The sequence below is a fragment of the Bombus flavifrons genome, chromosome 1, assembly GCF_040668555.2.
Source record: "Bombus flavifrons isolate JBK064 chromosome 1, iyBomFlav1_principal, whole genome shotgun sequence".
Classification (NCBI taxonomy): Eukaryota; Metazoa; Arthropoda; class Insecta; order Hymenoptera; family Apidae; genus Bombus; species Bombus flavifrons.
In genome coordinates, this window is record NC_138442.1 from 19,661,247 (window position 1) to 19,675,656 (window position 14,410).

Consider the following 14,410-nt stretch of genomic DNA (forward strand, 5'->3'; position numbering starts at 1 on the left):
AAAGTTACAGTTTAATCACGTATAGTTCCAATGTTAATAGCGAATTAATCTCGCGAATTTTGTATAGTTAGTTTTGATTCGTTTCATCGCATAAGCGATTTTATATATCGATAAGTATCGGTGACATATCGACTGTAAGTGTAGGAAGTTTAAAGGAGCGGTTGAGAATGAAAGTCGAAGGACTCTGATTGATTCGACGATTGCGGGAATTTTGGAAGTTTCGAGAGTTCTGGCGCTTCCGGAAGTTTCACGAGGCATTCTAGCATTTTAGAGATCCTCGATGTCTCTAAGGAACACAGGAGTTCCAACGGTTCTAAACGTATCACTGAGTTCCACTGCTTTTAACAGTTTAGGAAATAGTACTTCGATTACACTTGCGGTTTTCGAGATAGCCAAGTCCTAGGGACTCGAGAAGATTTAGAAAATTTTACATATCTCTGGAATTTCTCGTTCGGAGGTTTCTCGAATTTTACAATTTTTCAACGCTTGACACACGACGAATCTTTAAAATCCCTGGACTTTGGCATATTCGTAAGATCTTTCAATCTTTTAGAAACTACAGAACACCGAAAGTTCATGAACCAGAATTATCGAAATTCTGTGAAATTCTCCGAACTTAATGTTTTCAGTATTTCCAAAATCTCTCGATAGTTCTGAATTCGTCAATGCTTGTAATATCCTCTGAAACCTTTGGGATCAACTTGTCAGGATGGCCAGAGTTATGGTAATCTCTTGAAATCTTTAAAACCCTCGAATTCTTTCAGACTTTCGAATCTGCTAAAACTTCAAAAAAGCTCCGTAGGTTCTTTCCAAATTTCTGAATTTCCCTTCCCACATTTCTATCTATATCTCCCATTCTTACGCACTATTCACGCTACGTCCTTTAAAATTATATTTCAACGTTCTGAAATATTTCCATCGTCATGCAAACTCGTCAACTTCAATAACGTTTCTTTGATCGTACGCGTTGAGTAAATTTCATGAAAATCGTTCCAGGGTATTAGGATGTTCTTTTCATGTTCTGGCTTAGCCCGTGCGTGACAACGCTGACGATCCATCGACGGAATATCCGACTATCGTATAAAAGTGTCCTCGATGCATCATTTCCCCTGACATTCTATATGCGAGATTTTTCGATCAAACAACAGAACGGTAACCATTTTCTACATCATGGCGCGAGAGAGAAAGAGGGGAAAGAGGAGAGAGAGAGAGAGAGAGAGAGAGAGAGAGAGAGAGAGAGAGAAATCTGGGTGGAACGCCGCGTGCCGGTTGGCGTTCTACTATTTTTAAAAGAGCTGGCTGACGAGTGCACCGAGCGGAAGTGCCTTTGACCGTACGTATGTACCTAGAGGAAGGGGAGCTGGACGATTTATCGAACAACTCCCAGAAGCCGCTGTGAACTAAATCTTGCGCAACGATATCTACGAAGAACTTACTAGCGGTCTGCGATAATAGGTCAGAGGTTAGGCGTATCGATTAGACGCAGATACCCGCTCTTAGAACAAGGGTGTGAATATCGCCGACGCTGTTACGAACGTGTAGATACACATTCTGCGTCAGAGTGCTGGTAGCCTCTTGTTTCGCTGGATAACACACGGGCAAAGCCTCGATTCATTTATATTAAATTACCAGGAGATGGTATAATTTCGGTACTCTCATCACAGCGTTGTTGCGTCCCTACTAATGAACACCTCGCGCGCAGAGAATACAAATACGTGATAATCGTTTGGCGATCGTATCTGGCGAAAGGATCGTGGATTCTCATAATGCACGTATATAATCGTTGTTCATCGTCGCCAGACGTTTAAAAGGATCGAAATTACGCGTAATTTCCCCTCGTTAGTATCGGAATTATAGAGAAAGGAAGGAAAAGAAATGGAAATAAAAAAAAAAAAAGAAAAGGGAAGAAATATCGCCGGTGGAGAAACAGTACGCTGGAGGCGACGTTAATTGCACAGAAAGTGCCAAAGTGCCGTAAACTTCGAAGCACGGTAAATTCCGGCGGATTAAATGCGCTACGGAGTTCGCGGCGCGGAGTCACGTGTGATTAATTCGCCTGCGCGCCGCCGGGAAGTTTCTCTTTATATAAAACGTGGTCGTGGCACAGGTATTTCACTGATGCGCATGGCGAAGGAGCGGTACGAATTTATTTAAATTTTAGCCGGCGAGTCTTTGACGGATGGTTTTCAGCTTAGGCAGCCTCTTTTTTCCTACGGCGTTCTCGCTTCAGAGGAGACACCGCCTACAGGTCCCTTTAATCAACTTCGACTCGAGCGATCCGTAGTCTCTCGTTGTTAGCGGAGACAGGAAAAGGGCAGAGTGTCCTCGGCGGATGACATTTTCGATCGCTTGAAATATTCGGGAAGACCTCCGTCGGGATGAGCGACTGGTCTCATCCGGGGAGACCAAAGCGTGTTCCTTGCCGCGCATGAAACGCGTACAGGCCTGGCAAGCAGCCTTTTGCGAACTCCCTTCAGAAATGTCACTCGGTCGCCCATCTTTTCCTTGCCGCCAACGTCCCTCGCTTTTTTGAACAATTACTCGCGCTCGTTTATCGCGACCGTCTTAGCGTCTACTTCAGCTGTTTCGCGCGTTCGTGCTATCGATGCATCCTGAATCGTTTGAAGATATTTTTGTCGTATCGTTGAGACGAAGAGTTTCTAAGACCAAAGGTTTGTTATACAAATGACATTATATACAGGGTGGTTGGTAACTAGTGGTACAAGCGGAAAAGGGGTGATTCTACGCGAAAAGAGAAGTCGAAGATATAGAATAAAAATTAAAAAAATTAAAAAAATAGCGTCAATCGAGACAACGATCTACAGTGAGATCCGTTATAACGAGACGCGATAAAGTGCACGCGTACCGAGCGAAAATTCAAAGTCGATTTTCTCGAAAACAAAGCCTCAAACGAAAAATTTTTATTTTATATTTTCGACTTCTTTTCTCGCGTAGAATCGCCCCCTTTCCGCTTGTACCGCCAGTTACCAACAACCCTGTATAAATAACGCAATAAGTGGTGCAAATTTGAAAAAAATACAAGTTAATGGTAATTTGTTAAATGGCGTGTGTACCTTCATTTCTAACGAAATTCTATGTTGTAGTAGATCTCAATGATCTCGGAAATGATATGAAGATCCTGTCATTTTTTAGATGTATTGCACCAAGTCGGTGTTATAATTAAACTTTCGCAAGAAGAATTTCAGTGATTTATACGTAGACGTTACAATTTCAATATACACTGTAGGTTTAGAAAGTTATCGCGCTTTAAAATATATTCTAAATTACAAGTTTGGAAATGTTCTTTATTGTACGATACTAATTTATTAATTTCCAATTTTAAAAACGACGTGTCTGTATGCATTTAATATACTACATACGGCACTTATTCGAGTATTTCGTTCACCGCGTTAATAATTTTTCTTGTAAAAAAAGGAGAAAGAAGTTCAAATAAGAAAGTTACCCGTGTCAATGTCAATCTAGGAGGCGTCGGACCGTGAACGGCTAGGTTAGTCGATGATCTGACATTTTGCAAGGTATGATACTGTCGGCGGGTGTCAGAGCATCTGCGCGTGGATAGCGCCTGTGTACACGTCGTGGGTTCCAAATGCGTCCTAGCCACATAACAGAAATGCCACGGGAAACAGATAGAGAAGTTATAAGAACGAAATCGCTATATGTCTTAGATGAAAGCAGGGGAAGTTATGATTGAATATCATTCGTTTCCGTTTTCGATGAAATGGAGTGACAAAGCTACCAACGAATGTCTTTATATCGCCCATTTTTATCATCTTGGCTCACCTCAAAGCGAGGTCTGAAATCTTATAGAAATAGGAATCAAAATTCATGTCACTTTTGCACATTAGTCGTTAGTCATTTCGTTGTTAGTATCAATAAAGTAATAGTGTTTCATAATTATTATTAGTAACAAGTTCGGTAAGAAAACGAGTAAATCGACGAATTAGAAATCGACGTAAGATTGATAAACTAACTATGAAATGTATTCGTCCACGGTGCCTGTTAATACACTGTATCATATTAGTATTGTTACTTGATAAGAACTTAAATCCGTTGAGCTCGTGATTGTATAATTCGATCCAACGTAATTTGAATCTGAGAATCATGACGATTCAAATTCAACAAACTCGGACGCGTAGAATCTATCCAAACTCGCCAGAATCGAAAGATCGCGATTTAATGAACCTAACAGTATGTTAGCCCGATCCGTGATGAATCTAACCACGTAACGACAGGTAACGAATCCAGAATCATCTCAATCTGGACTAGTATGGTATCAATTGTATATGCTGTATTTAGGGTGATCCCAGCTAGATCCGCCATCTCGAGAGTGATTTGAACTCTATCTGTTTGATTTGATTCAATAGCAATTCAATCGAACGCCATCCGATGCGAGATTTTCAAGGGCCGTGGTAATTCTAATCAGGTTCTATGAATTCAGTATGATCCTAGGTGGGTCTGGCAAGTTGAAGCTAACGCAGATCCTATCCCGATCTATTAGGTTCGAAATAACTTCAGCTGCAATAATTCCAGTAATTCCGGAGGAATTCTCGAGTTCCGGGTAGCGTTATTCGAGTTTCATGATTTCGTGGTTGCACCAGTCATGCCCTATCAGCTTAAAATGGTATCTACCGGATATCGCGGTTTCACAATTATGTTCCTTCAAAGTGCGTAGGTCGTTGGAAATAAAGGTATGCATCGAATTGTGGTTTTTTAAGTATCGAAAAAATGTCGGGCTTTCAGTTTTAATGTTTTTCCCTTCTCAAATGCAGTGCTTTTTTTTCTTTCCGTGTACTTTCGACTAGTCGCGCTATTTCTTATTTCGTTTTCCGTCTGGTTGCAGTCGTTCTCATTTTGCTTTCTTTTTCTTTGGTTTCGAATCTCTTGCGTTAACTTACGTTTTTCTTTTATTCGTGGAATACTTTTCCAGAACTTGCACGTTGCGACAGCTTTATCTTCCATTCGTTGTTCCTTCCGGGTTTCCCTTTGCTTGCCAAGAAACAGGATGAAAAAGGAAGGAGATCAAGAGTGGCCGCAAAACATATAGCATACGTGGCTAGCAGTGTATCCAACAGTTTCTTTCTACTCGATCGTTCTACGAAATCCCCTCATACCTCTTCTCGATTTGATTTGTGCTCGGCCTGGTACAACCAGCTTTATTGTCCAAGACAGTAAAATGCACAGCCTCTCGTGGCCGATTTCTTTCGTACGTTCGCCCCGCGATACCCTCCTTTAACTTCTGTTTAATACCATAATTTTTGAGGGGGAAATTTCTGCGCAATCCGTTTTCTCGACCACGCCGCGCGTATCTCGATAAAACGACTCCGCTTTAACGACCCATGCGTCTTACAGGACATATACCATGCTTTTTTATTTTCTTATTACTTAAATACAACTACCTTTTTTATTCTCTTGAAATACTCTGCTTGCCGATGGAAGACAAGTGTTTCCCATTTTCACTTTGTCCACGTACAATAAGGTAGGGTTATTTGAGTCGGAAGAACATTTGAACGAAGCCAAGTCTCTTACCTTGTAATTTATTAAATTCTATTGCGAACGAGTTTTAGGCGATTTATATTTGAAAACAGATTATTTGACCTGTTGTTAATGGCGCGATAAACAGTGAGATATATCGTGTACTTACTTTGAACAGTTCTTCTTCTACGAGAATATGATTTTTACTCGTCAAAAGGAAATTGTTCGTTGAATATTAATATTCTCATTGTCAGTTAATATTGTCATCGTGTAATTGTCATACTTCGGTACCGCGTATATATTACTTTATTTCCGGATTTTCTTTTCTTATTTGTTTCATTAGATTTTGTGCAAATAATCTTATTATATAATTATTAGGAATTACTTTCTCGTTTTTCATATTTTCTCGTTCTTTCTTTATTACGTTACCTTTCGGAAACCAACTCCACTTACTGTTAATTCCCCAATTTCATTAGAAAAGTACACGATTAACTTTCATTTCTCAAGAACAAAAAAATGGTACGCTCCTATAAGTTGATTTATTGCAAGAAGTACACATAAATACCAGCGAATGGGAAGATAAATGTAAAAAGCAGTGTTCGTAACATCATCGCGTTCCTGTACTTTTCGATTGTGGCTTCTGAACTTTCCTCATATACAATAAATTTGATTACTCCGTGGAAAGTTCAAGATTGAATTTTAAGTTGTTGAAGCTCCTGCGACTCGAATAATCCTCGCTGTATTTTAATCAATGGTCTTTGTTTATCCGCCTGTTCAATTACATCACCGTGGTAGAACGCCGAACAATCGTCGTTGCAAGTTTCGGCAACACCTACAAGTTGCGCAAGTGTTGAAGCCCCGCGGCCTTTGTCAAGATCTCTTCTCGCAATTAACAAGTTATCGGCTACAAGACGTCGTCTGTTGGTCCTTCTAGCTATCGATCATCGTCTCGCCTAGGATTCTCCGGTTCTCCGTTGTTCTCGTCTTCGCCAATTCTTTCCACTCTCCTCCCCTTTTCCCATCCTCTCCGACCATCGTCGTCCCTTCTCTTTATTCCTTTGCCAAACAGCCAACGTCACCGCGTATCGGTTATGAATTATTCATGATAAGCGAGCCGACGTGGGCACGAACGAAAAACCGGGTTATATTCTGGTCACCGGACACTGTACATAACCGAGAGAAGAGGCGTGTGTGCGCGAACGAAAACGCTTTGCAGTGTGATTTACGCTAATTTCGGCACCGATTTACACGCTCGACCACAGCCAGGAAGCCGGTAAGTGCGCGGACGCATCCTTCCGGCCAGTGTCGCGTGTGCGCTTTTTATCGTCGCTCCGCCAACAAATTTCCCACCGTCGCCCTTCTCTCTCAGTTTGCCCCCCATATTTCTCTGTCCGGTTGTACGAGTCAGAATTAGTTCGCCGTTACCTCATGCTAATGAACGCGAGTGCTGATTAAATTTCTATCTTTTGCCCGTCGGTTAATATTCCTGGCAGCGAGCATGGCGCAAAAAGGGACGAGGGTATAGCGCGCGGTAGAAGCATTGGCTGAGCGCGTGTTTTATTTACAAGCTCTTAGCGAATTCATTGCTGCGGCTGTTTGCTAGGTTTTACGAGAACCGACGGAAATGTTCTGTATTTTTAGCGGGACTCGAGAAATTGTTGAAACGACGTATCTCGAATGTCGGTTCTTTCTCTAGTGTCTTGCGTCATGTTTATTTTACCATTGCAACTAACAACGATTATAGTTTGGTTCTTTTTATGGATAATTTCTTATGCAAAGTTGATAGGATTGTTGTATATGAAAATATTTTAAAAGCGAAGTACGTTCGGAAGTGTCTGTTTTGCAGGAAAAATTTCCTAAACGACGCTGCACATTTTTCTGTTCACACGTTCGAATTGTACGACGAAACCGATTCGATTGCAGTTTAAGAATACACAAAGATGTACAATGTCGTTTAAAAATTGGAAGATGGGTGTTATTTAGGAGAGAAGATATTTGCAAAGATTCTCTTTACGCGAAAGATACTTCACCTCACCCACTGTGCGATGAATATTCGTTTGAAACACTTTCTTGTTCAATCGCTGGAACCAAATCGGACATCGTGGCAACGAATTCATACCGCGACCTGTGTATAAATTCAGTATGCTTTTACCTAAAAGTGTTATCTAATCCACTGTTTTATCAACAACATCGAGAACTCTGTTTACCACAGCTGCACAGATAATAATTTTTAAATCTAGACTGTTTCTGGCAAACTGTTTTTTACGCAACATCCTCATAGATATTCATGATTTTCCAGCGATGGAATAAATCGAAATATTCCCCCGCTGTTATGCGTATACACACGTTGGTCGTTTCTCAACGTCCGCGGCTGGTCTCCCCATCAACCCCCTGTTCTGTCCCTCTGCCTCTGCCTCTCCCTCTCCCCGTTGCCACATAATTATCAGACGACGCTTTCATTGACGTCGTGCGGTGCTATTTTCACGCGGCGACCGGTAATAAATAACGCGCGTAATGGGATCGGAAAAACGTGTTCACGGATGGTCGTGCAGATAGCGAAGAGAGAGAAAAAAAAACAGCCTGCGAAAAAATTCGAAATGGAGCCGGTTGCCGATACAAGCAGTTGGATTTGAACACGACCGGATACATTTAACGTTGGAACGCGTCATCCATCGTTAAATCCATTTGTCACTGTCCAAATGAGCACGGTGTCCTCCTACCTCTTTTCGTGCTCGCGAATCCTTTCATCCTTCGTCGCTTTCGACGGCATCGGTGCGCGAAAATCTCACATAACGTTCACGAGGGATCGATCATGTACGAGGGATTAACCGCGTGCGCCAAAGGAAAACGTTTTTTGTGCGTTAAAAAATGTGTAAACGATGGTTCCAGAGTTTTAAGAATCCCTCTTTTTTCCTTACCTTTTCGCTTATCCTTCATTTGTTCGCAAAAGGCCATTTTTCGTTTAGTTACAGACGACGAGTTTAATTTTTGGTAAATTTAGAGGCTTGCAAAATTCGTAATTTTAATTTTTAAGTAATTTTTTTATCGCGACACGGACGGCGGAAAGTTTTGTATTTGATAAACAGAAGAAGATAGTTTGGAAGTTTTGAGAATGTTCTTCTTATTTTTTACTTGTTATTAATTTACTCTTCGTAAAGCGAGTAGATATTTTCCTGTTCAGTTATGATTGGCGAGTTTAAGGTTTAACGTTCGGCGAATTTAAGAGATTCTAAAATTCATCGTATCGAGGGATATTTGATATTAACGCTGTCTTTATGGATTTAAATCCATTAATTAAGCGTTCGCGATGGAAAATTTTGTTTTTCCATAGAAACGTAGGATGTCGGTATTAAGACACTAATGTGGCTTAAAAAAGTGACTGAAGCGAGCGGTGGTTAAAACAAAGATATATTTTTCACCGGTTACCTGGTAATGAAACTATATTTAATACGCTGTTACCTCGTTTACCACGTATTTATGGGCCCCGGTATAAAAAAAGGTAATCCTCCAATGGTTTTGAAGTAGCGTAAAAAGCATCGTGACTAATTTTGAGGAGCAAAAGTATATACGACAGCTTCATAGATAAATGCTCACGATGTAATAAACCTCGTATAAAACGAATATTTGAATTTTCGAAACTTTTGTTAAAAGCATCGAGCTTGTTTCAACGAGAGTTCGCTAATAGTAAGATTTCAAGAGCCACGGATTTCCTCGAGATTTGCTCGAAACGATTCGAAATCTTCGTCTACGTTTCGTTGTACGTAAAATCTTCGCGTTCGATGACGCGACCATTTTTAACGTTTCCAAAGATTCCATAAGAGAGTGGAGCATTGTTTCCTGTTAAACGATGCGTTCAACAATACTCTCGGCTATTTCCGTTGATTTTTAATCGAACGGAAGACAATTGGCCGAAAGTCGGAGATGTAGAAAGCTGTTTGGAATATCGCCAAAGCGGTTCCGTGGCCGTTTTAAAATTCAATTAAAACGGTTACTGTTCCCCTGGAACGCATCACTTCCTGTACACATTCGGCGTTATTCGTTTTAATAAAGGCGCCCGGTGAATTACTCGCGTTGTCGACCAACCAAGATTGGATCCCGCGGTAATTAAACGCCGAATGTGAACCGGTTGCACGTAAGGTGTATAATACACCTCTCTCGTTCAACGTCGCACGGAAGTATAATTAATGCACGTAGTAATACGTTTATTCCGACCATTTTCAACTGCCTTTCCGTCGGTACCCGTCATTTGTGCTTCCCGTTTGAATACATTAGGATAATCCTGAATTGCAGATGAACGGTTGAGAGGGTTAATCCAGAGTTATACGAATATGATACGCTCTGTGCTCCCTAAATCGTAACCAACTAAAATCGAGTTAGGGATACCGTGTTCTAGGAACGATTTATCTTCACATCGGTGAGCTACGTGTATATATTTCAATTTGTTGCAACAAATTTTCACGCTACGTCACGTTTTCAACGAATAAATCTCTCTATCCCCACCTATCCAACTACGAAACAACGATGTGCGATTACGAATTCAAGCCCCGTATCTCGGCTTCGTCGAATTAACGATACAACGAAACAGATGCTCGAACCTGGTTCGAAAATCCGGCCGCGTTTTCAGCGCGAATCCAACGTCGAGTTGACACTTTGACGCAGAAATGTATTACACCCAAGGGGTGGGGGGAGGAGGAGGAGGAAGAGGAGGGGATGTTACGGTGCGGGGGGTTGCAGCCCGAGTTCGGGGCCGAGCGCGGCTTTCGATTTTTCCGGAGGAAATTAAGAGAGCGAAGATAAATGGAAAACCGTTCGCAAAACGGTTTACGTCATAGTTCGGTAGTTAGGATAGAAAAAGGGGGGAGAGGGTGAGAAGAGGCAAGGGGAATGCAGCATCCAGCAAAGCTTATCGACGCATCTGTGTGAGACTGTGTGCGCGAATTTGACGTCACCGGCCGCCCCTCTCGCCCTCGCTCCCTTTTCTCTACCCCGTCGGTGTGACGCCCTCTATGTGGGTTATGACGATAGCAGGGGATACGCGCTCGGTTAACCCCTTGGCTGTGTACGTATTTGGTTCAAGCTTGCGAAAACAGCCGCGTGCACGATGCGAAGGCATCCCCTGGCCAACTTTGCACGCGCATAAATACAGGCACACCGTTACAAGGATAGACACACGCGCTGCCTTCAACGCCAGTGTGCGTTAATTTCCCGCGCTCCTCCCTCGGCTATTTCTTTTTTCTTTTTTCGTGTCCGTTCTCTTTCCATTCGTCTCTCTTGCAGCCTATTCTCTTTTCGCCCAGCCAGAGATCACTGATTCTCCACGAATCGTGATTTCACCGTGAAACAACGTAAAACTTTGGAAAAGCGGGCGCGGACGACTGTGGAAAGTTTCCCAACCCATAGGCTGTGTTTACGCGTTTCGACAAAAGCCAGACGGCTGCCTCGCGACATAACGAATTAGAGAAATTTTAACATGGCCCGACGAGCAAGCCTGTTTTTTAAACGAGTTCACGCGGATCGTGAAATTTTTCGCCCATTCTTTCTTCTTATCTCGTTTCCAAGCGATGTTGTCAAGGTGGTCTGTAATTAAAGAACGTTGATTCGAGTAATTTAAATGCAACCGGAGGTGTGAGCTTCCGTTACTTTGAAAGACGTAGCGAAACGCGACACAGAAAACGGATCAAGGAAAATTCCTTGATCCACTCGACGTTCATCGTTTGCGAGCGAAGAAATCGTGGCATTGGCGCGTGGGCGTTCACGACAGAAGAGAAATCGGACGACAGCGAGAGAGGCTTTCAGTTCTGGATCAATGAAAAACTTAATCTATTTGTTTCGCATGCGTCTAAATTTGTCTGTGTTCCTTTGTGTGATTGTTTGTGGGCTGAAGCGAACGGTAGGTAGCGCTCGGTTAATCTTCCTTTCATCCGTGTTTCTTGTTTCAGGTCGGCTTAAGGAGAGGACCATCGCAGTGTGAGAGCGTCGTCGCTTTCGAGGCAACCACGTCCGGTATTTAGGTAAGCGACACTGTTGCGGGCGTCGACGGACGATAAGAAAGACGAAGAAGCCCTATTAGACGAGCGACCCTGGCGGCGCTTAAGTCGCTATCAGTCTTGTCTGTGTTCTCGTTTCATCCCCTCTTTTTGTCCTCGGCCATTATCGTTTGACTTCAAATTAACCCGAAAAAATAACATTTTCCAGTGGCGTGCCGTTGTGCGCCATCGTTTTCACTGAAAGACGGAACGTTTCAACGGAGGAAAACATTTGAAACGTGCTTTCCGCGCGAAAGTTCGCGTGTTTGGTTTGTAAATATGGGCGGAACGTCGACAGAGAAAAGGCGAGAAAGAGCTTTCGAAACGGATTTTGCCGTCGTGGCGTTTCTTTAACTCGTTCGATGATACTTTCAGAATGTTCAGCTGGTGCTGTGCTTGATGTTATAGTTCATGGAATCGAACATCTGCCTCGAGTTACGTGTTGCAGTGTTAATGAACGCTTGAAATGACACTTCGAGCGCTTTATAGGTTTTTACCGACTCTCTTATTTGAAATTTTGATATTCTATAGATATAAATTTGAGACAAATGTTCTAGAGAGATCTGTAAAAAGTAGCGGTATTGGATATATTTTCCGAACATTTAGTTTCGCGTATATTACGATTAATATTACGTTTAGTTGAATCGAACGTTTGTCCGATTAACATTTCAAGCATTTTCGGAATACAAAAAAAGTAAAAATTCATTCATCTTAGAGTTTGTATATTTGCAAATAATTGAAGAAATCTAAAGAAGCATACTACGAGGATTTCTAAAAAATTCACGAGTGAATACGTTGGTACTGCAGATGTTTTCTGTATTCTTAATTTCCGTTATAGATCATCGAATCCAACGTCCGAGTTTAAATGTTAATAACCGCTTGAGCTCGAATTTCCAGCACTGTAAGAACTAATTCCTTAAAACTTTTTCATTTCAAAATTGATAATTCTGTAAATACGATAATCGGAGAGAAAAGATCGTAAGAAGAATTTGGGAAAAATTTGCAAACGAAATTACCAAAGGTTTTTAAGTTGTTTCTTCTCAGAATATCCGCGAATCTTAAGATCTCTGATAAAGCCAGCCACAACGGAGCCTCGGGATTATTTCCCTAAAGGGCACGGTTTAGATCCGGAAGCTTCTAATAGATTCAATTGCAAACACCTGGCCCGTGAAAGTCTCAAGAATCTCATTTAGGTATTGGGTTTGCCGCAGGGATATTCTTGGGTTTCTTGTTAGGAAAGTGGAAGCATCGCTCTAACAACACCAAACAAGTTTTTTAATTATTGAAATACATATAGCGAGTCGTACTTCAGCAATTTTTTTCATCATGAAACGCTGTTTTTAACGAAGAATCCGCAAGAATTATCTAACAACCCTACTATCATTTCCAAAGAATCTTCGCTCATTAAGCCATTGAAATCTCTGCCGTGCCACTCCTTTCTCGAAATCTTCTTCTACATTTAAACCAGAAACCACTTCTATCAAACTAACTCGTATGTCAGCGAAATTAGGAACGTTCTTCGCTACAAGAATCCCGTTTTATACTGCGTAAAACCACGAGGATAGCATCCGTTAGAGAAATCCAGGGCGAAAAAATCCCGGAGCATCCCCTTGAACGAATCTCTCGACGTTGGACGATCGCTCGATCTCAATTTTGTTTCGCGTGAATTCGTCGGTTGTGTCCAGCCATACTAACGGTCCTGCTCGTCCGCATAGAAGGACGAACGACGGGGTTGTATACGTCAAACGATTGCCGCGATGTAACGAAGACGAGGACCAGAATGAGAACGAGGGCGAGGGTGAGGGCGAGGGTGAGACACGGCTCATTAAACGTCGACCTCCTCCCTCGGCAAACGGACCGACGGTACAAGAGCTACACGCTGGAAATTGTTGTGCAAATACGACTACATTTATCCTGCAGCCTCTTGGCAAGCGCATATATTATTCAACGAGGAATACTGCGCCTTTCTCGTTCTCTCCGTTCAATCTTATCCCCGCGCGCGCTTCGTTTATTTTATTCTCCTTGTTTTGCATGGGCGTTTTAGACGACGAGCAGAGAGTCGAAAATCTCGACTCGAAGTCTCGAGAGTCTCTGGCCTGCTTATACCGTAGCAGCGACGTTGGCAACGTCTTTCACGTTGAATCGTTTCAGGATCATGGTTCCAGATACGATCACGCGCATACGGGTCGACCGACTTACGTGTTTTACGATGAAATCCACGGGACGCTGGTTTGGCGCGTGATAAACGCGCGCGCATGCTATCAAACATAAAATTAAGATCGCGGAAAACGGGACGCGTTTGAGTCGCGTCGGTCGGTGTACTTGCTTTTTCCCCTTCTTGCACGATACATCGTTCTTTTTCTACGGGATTTGCGTTAATCCTGCACTCTCAGACTTGGTTGCGCCATTCTATCTTACACACGTTAGATCTTCTTTTAATTTGCTATTTTCCCGAAACTCCTCTTTGTTTCTTTCTATTCGAAATACGATTGTAAATTGCGAAGTTTCTCGATTTATTATCGATTCTCTTTGTTGTTGACGAAACGAACGAAACGGATCGCAACTTTTATACCTGGACGAACGAGTTGACTCGAAATCGAAATCGTATGCGATTACAAGCTCGTCAATGGGGATGACAGCCGGCTCTTTATCGCCATTCGTCGCACTCTTGACCGTGGCCGTGTTCGCAGTGATGGACGTAAATAACGAGACTGCGCCAGTCCACATGAATAAGAGAGATCGCAGATACGCAACGAGACAACAAAGACACTGTTCTTGTTGTCCTTATTGCTACTCGTTGGCCTTTTTAGCCGTGACGCGTTTCACGATCACGAACGCGAACGATTAACCAAGATCGAAGATACAACGGTCGTCGACAATGACTACAACAA

General features: G+C 42.3%; 1 protein-coding gene and 1 long non-coding RNA gene across 17 annotated transcripts in view; one reads left to right on the top strand and one right to left on the bottom strand.

Annotated features, from left to right (window-relative positions):
* The window catches only part of LOC138184913 (uncharacterized), a 325,808-nt gene that overhangs the window by 53,024 nt on the left and 258,374 nt on the right, over positions 1–14,410 (top strand). For all 8 annotated transcript variants that reach the window (XR_011174499.1, XR_011174489.1, XR_011174465.1 and 5 more), the window contains exon 4: positions 11,433–11,504. This is a non-coding gene — a long non-coding RNA (uncharacterized LOC138184913). The remainder of the gene's footprint in view (positions 1–11,432; positions 11,505–14,410) is intronic.
* Positions 1–14,410, bottom strand: part of Rdl (Resistant to dieldrin) — a 92,478-nt gene that overhangs the window by 45,162 nt on the left and 32,906 nt on the right. The window lies entirely within an intron of this gene.